Source organism: Tenrec ecaudatus, chromosome 7 (assembly GCF_050624435.1).
Source record: "Tenrec ecaudatus isolate mTenEca1 chromosome 7, mTenEca1.hap1, whole genome shotgun sequence".
Taxonomy (NCBI): Eukaryota; Metazoa; Chordata; class Mammalia; order Afrosoricida; family Tenrecidae; genus Tenrec; species Tenrec ecaudatus.
In genome coordinates, this window is record NC_134536.1 from 64,094,251 (window position 1) to 64,112,486 (window position 18,236).

The window sequence follows — 18,236 nt, forward strand, 5'->3', positions numbered from 1 at the left end:
CGGTGACAGTATCCCATGAACCCCCAACCTTCCCTGCCCACATATGTAGTTCTTCTTTTTTTCTGCCCCCTCCCCCCTCCCTTCTTACTGACTCTCCCCCTCCCACCACCGCCCCAACCTTGGCTTCAGTGCAGGCTTTACAGTTTTATCCTTTGGCGTGAAAAACATTTTCTTCTTTTCCTGTAAAGTAATGGTTTCCAAAAGATTTATCATCATGAGAACTACTAGCCTTGCTGAGCATAACATTCTCTCTCTTTGACCATTTCTTAAGGTGTTTGACAGACTCGACATTGCTTTTTATAGGAATAATTCCAGTCCTTAATACATGTAATACATGCTTAGTATTGTTAGAATTGGCATAAATATCACTTGGAAACTGGGTTGATTCGAGAACCCACTAAAGAACCTTGTAGGATGCTCCATTGGCTAGCCTCTTCACGAATGAACAGCTTTCCTCTTTCGCTGTTCCATTGAGTATTAATGAGTCTCATTGCTCCAGGGCACGGGTCCCTTACAGGAGGTCTGAGTGACTCAATGGAGCAAACAGTCTCCATAAGGAGTATTTGTAGGAATAAAATTGGAGCTGGCATATATCCTGATGTGTCAGACCCTAATGCGAGGACAGGTAGAGCCCTGAGAGGAAGTTGGCAGTTGGAACCCAGCCAGGGGCTCTTGGGGAGAAAGACCTATTGATAAAATTCCATAATGATTGCAGGTTAGACTTCTCTGTGCGGCAGTTCTACTAGGTCACACAGGGCTCCTCTGCATCACATATTGACAGCACCCAACAACAATCAAAACAGTCGGGTGCAAAATAAAAAGAGTATATTCAAAAGCAGCTAGAGAAAGGGCATAACATACTTTTAATAGCTTACTTCTCATGAAAAACATGGGAAATGACTGAAACAAAAAAGTAAAAATCAGTGACAAAACAGAGGAAACCCTCAATCAAAAGGAAGCAGAACATATTAAAAACTGAAACCTTTAAAATTATTATTTTGTCTGTTTCTTGGTTTTGTTTTATATGACTTTACTCAGGATAGGAAAATCTATAGTGGCAGTAACTGAATTAATAGTTAATCCAGGGCGTGGTAGGAGCCCTAGTGGAGGGGTGGTTTCTTGGCTAACCACAAGGTCAGCAGTTGAAACCATGCACTGCCCTGCTTTCTACTCCCGTAAAGAGTGACAGCCTCAGAAATCCACACGGGCGATGCTACCCTGCCTTACAGGGTCACTAGGAGTCAGCATGGACTCAATGGCTGTGCGTTTGGGTTTTGAGGGGCAGCGCAGAGGAAGTTGGGGGGAAACGGGAAGCTAACAACATTGAGTAGGAGAAAGAAGAAACTTCTGAAACTGACGGTGGTGATGATTACGCAACTCCTCTTCCTATGACTGCACTGATCAATTGTGTGATAGGTGAATTACATTCCAAGAAATCTATTTTTAAGAAACACCCATCAACAGACCACAACAAACAAGAAAACAACATCCTTAAGTCCCTAAAACAAAATGTGGGAAGAAAACAGAAACTTAAACCCAGAAGAGAAAAGAGAGAAAAAAATCTCAAGATAGCATGGTGAAAAGAAATGTCAAGAAAACAGGAGTCCGACAGCCCTGGAAACCACCAGTGCAAACTGAAGAAGGGACCTGGAGGTCTCCAGGAGGCGTGCCTCCAGAGATGAGATGGAGCTGACGCACTTCCTGATGTGTCAGACATTAACGAGAGACTACGCATGGTTCCGAAAGGAAGATTTCAGAGCTTAATTAGTGGAAGATCAGAACATGGAAAAACTAGTGATTCTTATGGTAATAATGTTTGATCCAAAAAAACACACCAAAAGAATGCTCAGGGGATTGCATATAATCATCATAAACTACATGTTGTAACTCTAAAAATATTTATAGACCATAATAGTGTAGGCACTGAACATCAGTGTGAACCAAAATTGGGAGGGTCAAGTGAGTGACAGTTAAAGTGTTCGTGTAGAATCGAGGAAGATATTCCGATGGCCATCTAGTCTAGAAGGAAGGCAGCTCACAGTGTCCAACATGGATGAGAAATTTGCGGGCTACTCAGAAAGTAGTCTCCACTGCGGAACGGCCCTCAGGAGTGCAGTAAAACGGGGCAGGAGGCAGGCTGCTCCTTTGTTGTTGCCGGACAGCACTATTTGAATTTTTAAAGAAGTTAAATGAGTTACCTTTTTGTTAAGAAGGGATATTACGGGATGGGGGTGGGGGAAGGGATAAAAGGGAGCTGATATCAAAGAGTTCAAGAAGAACGAAGATGGTTTGAAACTGATGGTGGCAGCGATTGTAAAATTATGCATGATCCAACTGACTTGTGGATGGTTATGTCTGCATGAGTACCCGATAAAAATATTAATAAAGAAATATATATATATATATTAAAGGATGTTAAAAATAAAATAAGATACATGCTAACAAAAACATTAATATATTTTGTTAAAATAAAGTGTTTAAGTGCATGGCAGTTCTACATTCGCCCCAGGGTTGTATTATTATCATCACCTGAGGAACCCTGGTGGTGCAGGGGTTAAAGTGCTTGGCTGGTAACCAAGAGGCCAGCTGTCTGAACCCACCAGCCAGCTATTGCCGAGGAGAAGGATGTGGTGGTCTGCGTTCCATCATCTTGGAAAGCCTACAAGCAAGCGTCCTCAAACTACGGCCCGCGGGCCACATGCGGCCCTCTGAAGACATTTATCTGGCCCGCCAGGTGTTTTTGACCTATTTGTAATTTTACTTCAAAATAAGATATGTGCAGTGTGCATAGGAATTTGTTCATAGTTTTTTTTTTAAACTATAGTCCGGCCCTCCAACAGGTCTGAGGGACAGTGAACTGGCCCCACGTAAAAAATTTGAGGATCCCTGGCCTACAGGTAGTTCTCCTCGGTCCGATAGGATCTCCATGAGTTGAATGGATTCAATAGTGATGGGTCTGCTATAAGGACAGTCTTCCCCCAACAAAACGAATAACTGTCTTGTGAAAGGCTAGCTGAGTGTATTTTTTCCTTCCTTTTGATTAAAGTACAATATGTGTACAGAAACGTGCGCTTAAGCATACAGCATGAACATTTTCATAAATTGCTCCTATATAACCAGTACCCAGTTAAGAAACAACATTCAGAGCATTCCAGAAGGTTCCCTCTTGTTCCTTCCAGCCTCTATTCCACTCACAAGCATAACCGCTATTCTGACTTCTAATGTTATAGATTAGTTTTGTTTGCTTTTGAGCAGTTTATACAAATTAATTGAACAGCTCATACAAGCTATTGTTTACATATCCATATAAATGGAATGTCTGGGTCTCTTTTCTTTCGCACAATATTATACTATGGGAGATTGATCACCCATAGTGATGCACATAGAAACGGTGTGCCTTCCACTGCTTTGCAGTGTTGAGTTACCTGAAAAATGCTACCACGTGTCATCGTTCTGCTGCTGCTGAGCATTGGGTGGTTCAGGGTGTAGGGCTACTGTGGATACGGTGACTGGGCATTCTGGTCCATGCCCTCGCATACGCAGGCGCATGCATGTCTGTTGGGATGGAACTAGGAAGATACCTGCTGCTCACAGTCTATACATAGCTTGGGAGACACTGTCCAACAGTTTTCCAAAGTGGCTGCGCCAATTTAAGTCCCAACATCAGTATAGGAGAGTTCTGTTTGCTACACCTCTTTATCAACTGTTGGAACTCTCTCGCTGCTCCATTTTAGTGGTTATGCCGAAAGCTAACTCACTGCCGTGTTGTCAATGCTGACTCACAGAGGCCATCTAGGACAGGGTAGAATGCCCCTTCAGGGTCCCCAAGATTGCAATTCTTTGCTCTTGTTTTGTCTTGAGCAGTTTTATTGGGACTTAAGCCATGTGTCTTACAATTCAATAGGTCTCAATTTTATCAAGAAGAATCGTACAGTCATTACCACAATCAATTTTAGAGTATTTTCTTCTTGTTTTTTCCTCTCCTTTCTTGTACTCATTGTTATTAGCTCCCCATTTCCCCCAGCATGCCCTGTCACACCCCAAGAAACCATTCGTCCAGTTACTGTCTCTATAGGGCCACCCGTCCTGGATTTCATAGATGGAAAAATATACAAAAAAGCTAACAACAGTAACAAAATAAAATAGAGAAAAACCTCAATTGTAATAAAGCAGAAAATATTAAAAACTAGACCAACTTAAAAATGGGTCAAAAGGGAGAATAAATGATACAGTTTCACCGAAGCATATTTTCCATAACCCACTTTACCATGCTCTGCGGCTGACAGCAGAACTTTCACATGCCCGGACTGTGGTCAGAGGGGGTGACTGGAGGCTTCATCCATATGGGGACCCTGCAAATGAATTGCCTTCTGCACACTGGGTGTTCTCAGTAAGATTTAACTCTTCATGGGAGGAGAAAGCCTCATCTTTCTCCCAAGGAGCACCTGGTGGTTTCGAACTGCTGGCCCTACACTGTAACCCACTACACTGCTAGGGCTGCTACTTTAGTGCTATTATTCTGTATATTATTGTTTTAATGTAAGTTACCTCAAATTATTTTGGACATACAAAGCACTGAGCCTACCACCATTGAGTCAATCCTGACTCACAGTGGCCCATCAGGCAGACGACTAGAACGGTTCTACAAAGCTCCGAAGGCCATCAGTCTTTACAGAAGCAGGCCGCCTTATCTATGTCTCCTTCAGAGCAGCCGGTTGGGCTTAGAGCCGCTGACGTTTCCACTGCTCCAGCAGTTGGGGCATAACAAATGGAACTTAATTTATGAAATGGATACTCCAGAAGCATTTTCTTCATAAAAATGAATTATGATATACACAAATTTTTCAAGCCATCCTTTAAAAACACCCAGGATCCCAATTCTTTAATTTTAAGAACACAGCTTTGTCATTCAGAGTAAACACTTCAGCCAGAAACAAAAAATGCTCTCAATTTTTAAAAATGAAGAATAAATGTCAAGTGGACAGCGGCAGTGACTTTCTCTGGCACTGGGGTTCTCGTCAGTGTTCTGCTTAAACCAATGGTTTCCAACCTGCGGGTCACGACCCCTTTGGGGGGTCAAACGACCCTTTCACAGGGGTCGCCTAATACATCCTGCATATCAGATATTTACATTATGATTCATAAAAGTAGCAAAATGACAGTTATGAAGTAGCGACAAAAATAATTTTGTGGTTGGGAATGACCACAACATGAGGAACTATATTAAAGGGTGGCGGCATCGGGAAGGTTGAGAACCACTGACGTAAACCATTGAAAAGCATAGCAACAGTTCCGTACACTACAAATCACACGCAGAAAGAGCGGCAGGCTCCTGATGTTAGAAAGAAGGACCACAATTGCCTGGCTTGAAAAAATCCAATGTTTGGGCACAAGGCCTGAGGTGAGAAACAGGTATGTGTTCATGAAACAACAATTACAAAAATCTACAATGATAAAGATGATCAGAAATAGAAATTGTGATTAAAATTAAACTTAATTATTTAAATTGAGAACCACTCCAACCTAACAGTAAATGTTGAGGTAGTAGAAATATTTACTAGTATCACAGTACTTGCATGAAGTTGTCCAACATGATATTTCTGCATAAACTTCCTCAATTCACAGTCACCATGTTGACGCTGACTCACCGTGACACCATAGGACAAAGTAGAACTGCCCCGGTTGGAATCACTGACACTGCAGCTAGCCCCCAGCGGGTGGCCACTGTGCCACGAGGGCTCCTTTGCTACAGAAAAGGGGGCCTGACTTCAGGGCTATCTTTTGAGGCAATGAGAAGATGATGTCACAAAGCGTGGATGAAATGACCTCTTGAGCTTGATGTCGTTCCATGTTTGCCACAGAGAAGCAACACTGACAGAGGGACCATTGGGTGGCATTCACACGACCAGAAAATCTCAGATGCCCCGAATACGACCTTCTTCTCCCAAGGGAGGAGGAGACAAGCACCGGCAGTGGAGTGGGAATAAAGGAGCTGAGGGATCTTCAAACAACGCATGGAGAAACGCTGTTCATTCCACTAAGCTCTCTCCTATTTCTTAATAAGCTGAGTGACCTCCTTTCATCCCTGTGAAACAGCCAGACGCTGCGTAAACCCGTCAGGAGCATGCTACTATGTAACAGTTCTTGGTTCAGGATGCAAAACAGCTGGTATGGATCTGCTAACCTAACTCCTGGTAACCCCTCCATGGGGGCTTCTTGGCTGGCCTCTTCGTGGGGGCAGACTTCAGTCTGTCTTCCACGCTCTGCTGGGGGGCCTCCAACGACCCACCTTGAGGCTAATCGCTGAGCATAAACTGAGTTCCAAGCCATTCGATTGCAGCATGTTTGGGTTTGATTCTTCAGACTGACCTACAGCGGCACTGCAGAAGAAAGGCCTGGCCATCTGCTCCTGTGAAGATTACAAGCAAGGAAACCCAACAGCGCAGGCGGTTCTTTCATAACCCCCCACATCACCTTGAGTCAGAATCGACTAGATAAACTGTGAGGCGGCATTGGCAGAGATGATCAAAAGATAGCCATGCGAAGACCAGAGCCACTGCTGATGACAAAGACAGTCACTCTGCTAGGGGCCTGTGGGAGGGAGGGGGCCGAGGGCATCTGAGAACAACCTCACCTTCTCCTCTGTTCTGTGAGGCTCTGCTAAAACCCACTCAATCTGTGGCTTCTGTCAACCGCTATTACCTTAAGAACCTGCTGTGTAGAGGTCGGCTTCCAGTCTCGCTGTGTCTTTAAGTCAGAAAGGCCTTGGCATAGACCACTGTTTAGTTGCCAAGAAAATTGGCATCAACTCCTGCAGGCAGCCTGTGAATACAGTAGCCTGCATTCGAAGCCGGATTGCTTTTGGGGAGAGGGGGAGGTATGAGAATTTGATTTCTTTTCCACATTAGACTAGCTAACAGAGAGGAAAGCAATCAGTCATTCTGATTTCAAGAAAATCTCTATAGCTAAAAGCAGACAATCAACATCAAACTTAGCTGAAAAGACACAGAACAAGTTTTAAGGATGAGGGGGAAAAAAACAACCCAATCTTATTATTGTTGGATCGTTTGAAATTCTCCACAAAAATCCCCAAACACTTGAAGGTTTCTGGGAGAGGGTCACACATGAATTTGAATAGAAATTAATTTCTTCAAGAAACTCCCACTTCATTAGGATTGACTCAGTGGAACAGAAAGCTACCGACACTTTACTCCTTTATCCCCTTTTAAAAATCAACAGCTTGTTAAGGTATCAACAAGGAGAATAGGGCTGGCTCCCCTGGGTCCCTCTCTCCTCATGGTCTCTATTCCAGAGAGCCAAAGTTAATTCGCTGAGGGAAAAATGTCCCCTTCCCCTTAGAGCCCTCCTGCCAAACTTCCCTGGCAGCGAGCCTTCTCACACCACGGATTCCTTGTGCATTCGGGCTGCCCGGCCTTTGTCCTCCTACCAAACACAATCTGGGGAGGGAGGCTGGGAGGGGGGGTGTCTCAGATTAGGCAGGGTGATATTCTCCTTAATGTAACACTGACACGGCTGCATCGGCTGTGGCGGAGGCTTGTTTCACCTAACGGAATCGGTTGTTACAATGGATTCTGCCCTGATATTTATCTCCTCGATCACTCGAGGGCTCAACTGGCAGTGCCCAGATCCATTTCAGTCTCTGAATTTCCCACCCTTCTCAGTCATCTGGAAGGTAAGGGAGTGGTGGCATTGAGCTTGACCTGGGTACAATGCAAAAAGCGGCACCTAACACCTTGAGCTCTCTCGGGTTCCAGACTTTTACTCCCTCTTCTCAGCCCCAAACTCCAGATAGAATTTCTATCAAATCTTTAATATTGTATTTCCCCCACAAATACATTTGGAATCACCATGTAGAATTGCAACCTGGTACAAAAACCCAACCCAACTCGATGATCTCAAGTCGATGCTGACTCACAGGAACCCTACAGAACAGGGTAGCAGTGTCTCTGTGGGTTTCTGAGATTATAATTTGTTATGGGGGTAGAAAGTCCCATTTCTCTCCGGTGGAGCCTGGTGGTTTCAAACTGCTGACCTTGCAGTTGACAGTCCAAGATGTAACCACTACATCACCAGGACTTCCCAAGTATCCAAACTCAATGCCCTCAAGTTAAACGAATTCACTGTGACTCTGTAAGTCAGAGTAACACTGCTCTTGTGGGTTTCCAAATAACTCTTTACAGGCATGGAGAGCCTGCTCATCTTTCTTGTGGAGTGACTGGTAGTTTCGAACTGCGGAGCTTATAGTTAGCAACTCAACATGTAACCACTACATCATCCGGACCCAAGTGCCTCTGGTATAGCCCTGCCCCCCACCTTCATCCCTCTACTGGGCATATACCCGGTTGAAGGAGCAAATAAAACACGACCAGTCATATGCGCTCCAGTGTTTATTGTGGCACAATTCACAATAGCAAAGACTTGGAAACAGCCTAAGTTTCCATCGATAGATGAGTGGATTAGCAAACTTTGGCACATACACACAATGGAGTATTATGCAGCACTGAAAAGCACCGATGAGCACATGAAACACGTTATTTCATGGGAAGAGCTGGAAGGAATTATGTTAAGCGAGGTAAGCCAGACCCAAACGGACAGGTACAACATGAGTCCCCTGAGGTAAGTACAATCAGCATGACAGAAATGGGGCATTAATCCACCCAAGGGGAGGGTATGGTTTATATCTCCACAGGGAAAGTGGGACCAGACTTCAACCCAGTGTCGCAAGGTGTGAATGCAATATCCCGGCGTGGAGGAGGGAACCAGTGGAGAGGTCTGGGAGGCTGGCCCCAGCACCATAAATTAAGTGGATTCCTGCCCCTCCCCCGAAAAGAATTTGTTCCAAAGGACGACATTGACTCTGCAGCTATGGGAGATGGACATATTTGATCAGAGCACACGGGAGCAGATGAAGGGGCAGGAGGAGAGAGTGGAGCACAGCCTGGCCCACCAGGCCGTGATGATGATGTTCCTGAATAGAGCAGCCAGTCCACAGAGAGAACAACATGGCTGGCCCTACTATGAGACATGATGCCCCTCAGTGACTAAGGGCGATACAGGGGACAGCACCGGAGACACAGTGTGGGAATTGCACCTGACCTGATCCCACCACACCGAGGCAAATTACTGGGGGAGTGCAGCGGAACAGCAAGGGAATGGAGTGGCAAGGTCCCCAGGGAATGCTGAAAGTGGACTTTGGGGCCAGGGCGTGGTGCCCCAACAGACTGGACTGGAAAACGCTCCTAAGGGCCAGCAAACGATCCCTGAACTAACTACAAGCTTTTCTCTTGTGAACTGTTTTGTTCTGTTCTTTTTCAGTGGTTTGTTTTGGTTGTTTTGTTGTCTGGTTGTATACTGTTGCTTTGTGTTCCTCTGTCTAGTTTTCGTGCATGTTAGTGACTCCACAGGTCTGTCTGAATAGGACAGGCTGGATGAACTATCTGGATGAAAAACAACGGGACCGACAGTTCCGGGGGGACTTGGGGTGGGGGGGGTAGGGGGGGTAAGGAAGTGGTGTTAACAAACACAGGGACAAGGGAAAAACATGGGACCCCAAATGGTAGAGAAGGGGGAGTGGCAGGCCTGATGGGAAATGATCAAGGGTAAGGTTGCTTAGAGAAGAGGTATACTCTAGCCCAGGTGGCGATGAAGCATGGTAGTAGGGCAGGAGGAAGGTCAAGGGAGATGGAGGAAAGAGCTAGGAGTCAAAGGGCATTCATGGAGGTCTAGAGAAAGACATGTACATGCAAATATATATAGGAGGATGGGGAAATAGATCTATGTGTCTATATTTATAGGTCAAGTATTAAGGTGGCGGAAGGACCTTGGGCCTCTACTCAAACACTCCCTCAATGCATGAATACCTTCTTTTATTAAATTGGAACTCTATGATGCTCACTCTCCCGACACAACGGCTGGAGCCAAAGTGGGTGAACAAGTAAATGTGGTGAAGAAAGCTGATGGTGCCCAGCTATCAAAAGAGATAGTGACTGGGGTCTTAAAGGCTTGAAGATAAACAAGCGGCCATCTAGCTCAGAAGCAACAAAGTCCACATGGAAGAACACACCAGCCTGTGTGATCGAGTGGTCCCAAAGGGATCAGTTACCAGGCATCAAAGAACAAAAAATCATATCATTGACTGCACACCTCCATGATAGGATCGCTGAAGACAAATGGGTGCATAAGCAAATGTGGTGAAGAAAGCTGATGGTGCCCGGCTATCAAAAGAGATAGTGTCTGGGGTCTTAAAGGCTTGAAGGTGAACAAGCGGCCATCTAGCTCAGAAGCAAATAAGCCCACATGGAAGAAGCACACCGGCCAGTGCGATCACGAGGTGCCCAAGGGACCAGATATAAGGCATCATGCAAAAAAAAAAAGATATAAGTGTGTGTATATATGTGTATATATGTGTATATGTATATATGTATGTGTATATATGTATATATATATCATATTAAATAAAGGGGGAAGTGCAGAGTGGAGACCCAAGGCCCAAGTGTCGGCCAATGGAGATCCCCTCATAGAGGGGTTTAGGAGAGGAGATGGGTTAATTAGGGTGTGAGGTAGTATCGATGAAGAACACAGCTTTCCCCCAGATCCTGGATGCTTCCTCCCCCCAACTACCATGATCCGAATTCTACCTTGCAGGGCTGGATAGGACAGAGGCTGTACACTGGTACATATGAGGGTTGGAGGTACAGGGAATCCAGGGTGGATGATACCTTCAGGACCAAGGGTGTGAGCGACGATGCTGGGAGAGTGGAGGGTGAGTGGGTTGGAAAGGGGGAACTGATTACAAGGATCCACATGTGACCTCTTCCCTGGGAGAGGGACAGCAGAGAAGGGGGGAAGGGAGACTCCGGATAGGGCAAGATATGACAAAATAACGAGGTATAAATTACCAAGGGCATATGAGGGAGGGGGGAATGGGGAGGGAGGGGGGGAAAAAAAGAGGACCTGATGCAAGGGGCTTAAGTGGAGAGCAAATGCCTTGAGAATGATTGGGGCAGGGAATGTATGGATGTGCTTTATACAATTGATGTATGTATATGTATGGATTGTGGTAAGAGTTGAGTCCCTAATAAAATATAAAAGAAGAAAAGAGAAAAAAATGATTAGGGCAAAGACTGTACAGATGTGCTTTATACAATTGATGTATGTATATGTATGAACTGTGAAAAGAATTGTATCAGCCCCAATAAATTGTTAAAATTAAAAAAAATACCAAAAAAAAAAGACTATAATGATTGAAGATCATGTTTAAAAAAAAAAACAACAGTAAAGATGATGAAGAAACTTTCCAGAAGATGATGACATCAGCTGGAGGAGAAAGGTCAGGGGCTTTTCAAAGTCAAAAAAGTGCACAATAAATAATTTAAGGTCTGGGACTTTTGCTATATCCACTCTTCTGCTGCTGAATCTGGACTGACCTGGAGTTATAACTGGGATCTATTTGGAGATGAAATAACAAGAATATAAGAATTCTTAGGGATTCTAAAAATTTCCTTCTGTATTTTGAAATGTGCATGTGGTAGGTAGGTAAGAATTACCTGCTAACTGAAAGGTTGGCAGTTCAAGCCCATCAGTCCCCCTGCAGAAGAAAGACATGGTGGGAGTCTGCTTCTATGAAGAACTGCAGCTGGGAAATCCTATGGGTCGTCTGACTGTGTCCTACAGGGCCACCTTGAGCAGGCATTTGCTCAGCATCACTGGGAAAAGATAGATATTTCTACTCATGACTATGAGCCCACATTGTCTAGATGGCAGTGAGTTTGGTTTTTAGAGAGGGAAATGTACACAGTGGGTAAAGGTGAAGGAGTGTCAGGATTCTTGTGGAAGGTGATGAAATCGCCTTCACTGTGGTGATGGATGCACCGAACTGTGCGTATACTAAAAGCCTTACCAGTGCACACTTTAAACAGGTAAAGTTCAGCGAATGTGAATTATCTCAGTAAAGTTGCTATAGATATGAATTTAAAACACAGTTATAATTTCACACATAACAAAGTTCATATTTCCTCAGTGGCTTAAAATATTCCGTTGGTGTTTGAATCTCTCTGATGTCCCATAGTTTCTTCTTTTGTTTTCTTGTTTCATAAGTTTGAGTCAAGATACTTCCAAGGCCCATGTGCTGCCACTGGCTGACGTGTTAAGTCTCAATCTGTTCCATTCTACTCGCCTTCTCTTTATTTTAATTGTTCAAGTTGAAGAAGCAAGCCATTTGTGTGGTTTTGAAGTCTAGTCTGCATTTTGATGCAAAATCCAAACCCCAAAACACTGCCATCGAGTCAATTGCCTCATCTTTCTCTTGAGGGCCAGCTGGTGGTTTTGAACTGCTCACCTTGCGGTTCGCAGCCCAGGTCATAACCCACTATGCCGCCAGGGCTCCTATTTTTGATGCATGCACTCCCATTATGTTCCTTTATATATTTTATTGCCCCTGTGTGTCTTATAAATTGATCAGATGCAGGTTCGGTTTTTGTAGCAAGACTACTTCACTGGTGGCTCTGCGCACTTCCACGCTGTCCTGCAATACCGAGGATCTACAAGGGGTTCTATGGATAGTCATGTAGGCTGCATGGTATGTGAGGGAGAACAGAACCATACCCATGACCACCTATAAGTCTGACAGAGGCTATTTCTATGTGTGTATTCACTTGTGCTGCAAATACATCTACGAAGGTGATAAAGTTTCTTAGACATAACCAGACACCTTGAAGCCGTGAGTCACTGGTTCTAGGGGCTCAGGACCATAACCTGAGGAGATACCCAGGGCAATTGGCACACCACAGTTCCCACATGCAATGTTCAACATCCTACTTTGGTATGGAGAGACTGGGGTGCAAACGCTTGTGAATGACCATCTAAGGTGCAATTATCGGTCTCTGCCTGGATAGAGGTAAGAAAAGTGAAGAAAATTGAAAACACATGGAACCAATTAGTACAACGGCTAGTGGACCACTCAATCATCTGCCTCCATCACCCTGAGGCCAGAAGGACTACATAGTGCTTGGCTACCCACTGCTTGAAAATGGACCACATTAGAAAGTTGATGTAAGATGGGAGAAAAATGTGGAACAGAATGCAAGATCACAAATATCAAAGATCATATTGTAAAAGACCAGATTTCTTGGTCGGGTAGAGACTGGTAGCTCCCCCATAACTATGGTCACGAGTCGCTCTTCATGTCTAGACCTGGACTCACCTTTCCTGCTAAAATTTTAGCCAAACAGGCAGCCTTATGGGAGGAACAATTACACTACGGAGCTGCGAACTCCTTAGAATGTTAGACAAAGTCTTCTTACTAGGAGGGAAACAGTACTTCATAGAAATTTTGATGCATACAGTACAGTAGGAGCAAAAGAAATGGTCAATATAGAGGCACATGTGAAAGGCTTTCTTGTTATTTTTGAATCTCTTTAAAGGATTATTGACTAAGAAAAGAAAAAAAATAATGGTATTGTGTTGTGGGATTTATAACATAAAAATATCTCGTCATGTTATATAATAAAGCACATAGTTATATAATGGAATTAGCTAACATAATAAAATGAAGGACCAACCATGTCCTTGAGAATGGTGAAAATGGAGCATGGTTGTAAGAGTCTCGCACTATATGTGAAGTGGTACAATATTATTTGAAGGAAGATTGATAACGCAAAGATGTTTACTCTAAACCCTAAACCAAATCAAACCAAAGTTGATTCTAACTCAGAGCAACACGAAGACAACCACTGAAAAGAAGGAGACGTGAGAATCCAGCAAAGAAGCGCTGTCCTTTTTCACGGCTCTCATTCTCCCGGTTAGGCAGAGGAGAGAGGAGGGTGTGAAGGTAACAGCCCGGGAGAGAGATGCCATAGTATATAGCAATCTTTGTTTTCATGGATCTTTCTTCTCAATCAAAGCGCTCGCTCTGTGTTTTGGACCAGCTGACAAGGTTTTGTTGTTGTTGTTCGGGGTGGGGGTGGGGGGAAGAGTGTATATTTTGTTTGGGGTCTTTTTTTTTAATTGATGTTCAAGGATAGGTCCTCAGAAATGATTTTCTATTTGGAATAGGTGTTTTCCAAGTGACAAAATTAATTACGCACACTCACGATGAAAATTTCCATTGGTAAAAACATTTAAGAATAAATTTCCTTTGAGAATCTGCTCAAGAGGTAAATAAATGAATGGATTATATTAAACTCACTGCTATCAAGTCAACTTCAACTCCCAGTGGCCCCTATATAGAATTTCTAAGGCTGTATATCTTTCTAAGAGACAGATATATAGTCATAGCCTTCTTCCAAAGAGCGGCTGGTGATCTTGAACTGCTGACCCAGTGACTGGCAGTCCAATACTTACCAGACTATGTGACCCAGGTAAAACCCCGTGAATATTTGAGCTGTGTCCGAGAAAGCATACATTATATTTTTCATCACTTTTCAGGATGCTCCATGGGCCCCATATAAATGAAACTGAAAAGGTCTCAAGAAAATGAATTAGGGTACTAAATAGCTGGAAAAGAAGCTGCTGACATCACTTGGGTGGATGACTTCGTCGGTGGGTAGGAGCCAACAGGAATAAAAGGAGACAGTCTGCCTTCTTTAAGGTTAAACATCTGGCAGATGCTTCCTGTTGGGAGAGCTGGTCCTTTGTGGGTCTCTCGTGCAACAACACGTCCTGCTGAATATGCCAAGACGATCTCTCATGGTTACATTTGGGTGAGCCACCTTAAGGAATAAGACAATGTCTCTGTTGGGACAGAGAGCCGACTGGCTTATGTCTGGCTGTGTACTCATGGATCCGCCAAGCTCAGAGTCTCAGCCTATGCAGGCATCCACCTGGGCCTGGCAGATGCCCTCTGGGACTTGAGGGCAAGGAGGGAAGTGACACAAACATGCTAAATGCTCATGCTGCTAGTCCCATGGAGAGTACCTGTCTCCAACCCCTCTCTGTTTTCTACCAGCATCTATGAAACATTAACAGGTGATATAGTTCATGCGTGGTTTAGTAGGAAGAATTCTTGCCTTTTACATAGGATTAAAAAAAAAAATCACCGCCACCAAGCCAATGCTGACTCATACTGACCCTGTAGGAAAATAGGGAGCTGCCTCTGTGAGTTTCCAAGATTAACTTTTTAATTAATTAATTAATTAATTTTTGAGATTAACTCTAAACTGGAATAGAAAGCCCCTGAGACCCCAAGTAACTGAGGGGACACCTCCAGAGCAGTGTTTCATTCAGTTGTACACAGTTCTTCGTGAGTTCGTGGCCAACTTCGAGGCAGCTAGGACTAACAACACAGCACACTCACACCCCAAGACCAGCACTCCTCCCTTTCAGTTCAATTTAAAAGGCTGAAGGACACGGCTTCTGATCTGGAGGGAGGGTTTTGGAATGTGTCCACGGGGACCTCCCAGTGGGGTTTCCTGTCTGAAAACAGATGCACACTGCATATCTAAGATGATGACCTTTAGTGTCGCCAGTCACCAACACAGAGAACTCATCTGAAGCAATGAAGCCATGCGATGGAGCCACCCTTCCCACACACCAGACAGGTCCAAACAAACCACTGACCCAAGGCTCTGGCCAGATTCACACAGGAAATCCAATACTTGGTTGACTGTGGGATACAAAAAGATGTTTCCCCAGATTGTCTCCTGCTTGCTAGCTCATTGTGTAGTCAGCAGCTTAGCAGTTTTCTCCCTGAAGGCGAGCCATCCAGAGCTATCAGACTATTGTCTGTCCCAGCATAGTGGGGCTCACACCATACGATTAGGATAGTGATTGTTTCCCTGGAGAGCCCAGAGTAAAGGCCAAGCCCACTCAAGGGTGACTAAGGTTAGGCTGCCATCTTGAATCCAGGATCCGCCTCTTACCTGTGTCCCCCTAATTCCGCCTCTTCCCATTGTGTGTACACCCGTAGATCGTCCCCTCCCGCTGCTGTATTGCCTGTGGTACAACCCCTGCCTGTGACGTAGGTGGCGACCTGTAACTAAGGGGCTCGCATGCCCTAAGTGTATAGAGGCCTTGCTCAGAAATGAAGAGGACCCTCCCCTCCCCTCCTCCCGCTCTCGGCATGGACCTGGATGCTGAGGCCATGGCCGTCCCAGAGGTGAGCATTCCACCATAAGATATGTCTGACTCCTTCCTTTATTTTACCTTCTCTTCTATCTCTCCTGTCTTCAATGACTTTACTATGATCTTTATATATTATAACCGTACGATTGCTCCTATGGACACCCCCACCACCACCACCACCACCCCGATTGTCAGAGGCTGGCTTCTCTGACAGTTGACCTGTTTGGATTTTGGCAACCCGAATTCCACTCTTCAGGTTTTGGTGAGCCCTACCTAGCCAGAAACCAGGAAGAAATCAACTTTACACTCAACTCTGTTCATGCAGTTACCACGGAGTGAGATAGAATCTTTTATCCATGCCAAAGTTTGGATAGTGATATTTAAACTCTTTGATTCTTGTAACCTGCTAAATGTAAACTCTCTGATACTGCCTTATATGGGGTGGAGCGACAAGCTCTGGCCTTAATTATAAAGGCTGTCTAAAACAAAAGCACAACCCATGGCCATCAAGTGGATTCCGACTCCTTGGGACCCTGTAGGGATTTCTAGGACTGTACATCTGTCTAAGAGGAGACGGCCTCATCTTTCTGCCTTGGAATGACTGATAGATTCGAATCACCAACCTTGTGGTTAACAGCCCAGTGCTAACCTACAGCATCCCTAGGGCTCTTTAATGGTACTCTAGGATGTCTAAATGTAAGGTGATGCAAAACAACCACTGAAATGTATTATAATACAAACATGCTATCTTGTACAGATTGGGTTTTGTGGATCCTAGACAATACAATTGCCGGAAATATATCATGTCAGCCTTGTAGATACGTCTTAATATCTCTGCTAATTTTTTATATTAATTGAATTGTATTTTCAGGCATCTGTCTTGGCTTTGAGGCAGTGTGATGAGGACAATACCAGGATAATATATTTTGTTAAAGGATCCCACTTGTACGAAATTCTAAGCTGGTTCTTGGTGCGACTCTGGAGGAAGGCTAGAATTTTTGCCTTTCTTTGGGGTTCACATGACACTGACAAGAAGGCAATCTGGACCAGCATATTCAGGATCTAATTGCAGAAGGTTAAAAAAAGGGGGATGAAAAGAAGATAACCAAAACAATAGAGGTGACAAGTCACATGCACACACGTTAACAGAGCATTTTATAGCATGGTGTATTAAGATTTGTTATAGTGAGAAATAGATTAGTAAGCTTTCTTGTAAGATTAAGCAAACATAGTTATATTGAAAACAGTAAGATGATCTCGGGATTAAAAAAAAACAAACACTCTATCATGATAAAAGTTCTACCAAATTGGTCATATAAAACAATAGCATGTGCATCATTAGCCCCCTATCATGGGACCAATTATTATCGACTGCTAAGTGAACTTTACTTCTCATTTTCCACAGGGATCTATTATCTGTCTGTTCCTTGGAGAAGGTGAGACCCAGGACTCTCTATTCTTGCTTGTCACTCCACGGCCAAGTCGATTGAGGTTCAGTTCACAAGTAAACCCTGCAGGTGACATGGGTTTCGCTGTTTAGGAAAGCCGGTCCAGGGTCTCATGAGATCCTGTGCAGACTCTGGGACACTGTTTGACAGTTTTCCTCTGATACATGCATTTAGTACAAAACGCAAACTCATTGTGTTAGGACTGGACGCCTTTGATCAGGAAGAGGAAGCGGCATGGGAGGGAGGTCAGAGAGCGAAATGGCTGTCCTCCAAGTGAGGGCAGCTTCACACCTCCTGTCGCCACCAGTGAGACCGCTCTCTGACCATGAAACTGACTTCGTGCTTCAGAGCAGACTTCCAGGTTTCTTTAAAGAAGGTCCCATTAGGGAAATGTTGCAATTCTCCCAGACAGGGCTACCCTTTGTGGGAAAGTGGAGGACAGGAAGGCTTAGCCCCTTTGCAAAAGAATACACAGAACGATAGCAAATTAATCTGTAAGTAGTACACCTCTGTGAGACGGGGGAATAGCAAAGAATCAGAGAAAGGTTGCAAATATCAGAGAAATCAACAAAGCAGAAGATACAAACATAAAAGAAACTTTTTCAGAAGCGCATACTAAATCATAAAAAGTGCTATGAGATTTTTTAAATTATAAAGCACTTTAAAGACAAAGTACTTAAAGGAGGATGAAGAACCTATAATAATCAT

General features: G+C 44.2%; 1 protein-coding gene across 3 annotated transcripts in view; it reads right to left on the reverse strand.

Moving 5' to 3' along the window:
• The window catches only part of AFG1L (AFG1 like ATPase), a 236,195-nt gene that overhangs the window by 54,288 nt on the left and 163,671 nt on the right, over positions 1–18,236 (reverse strand). The gene's annotated exons all lie outside the window — the stretch shown is intronic.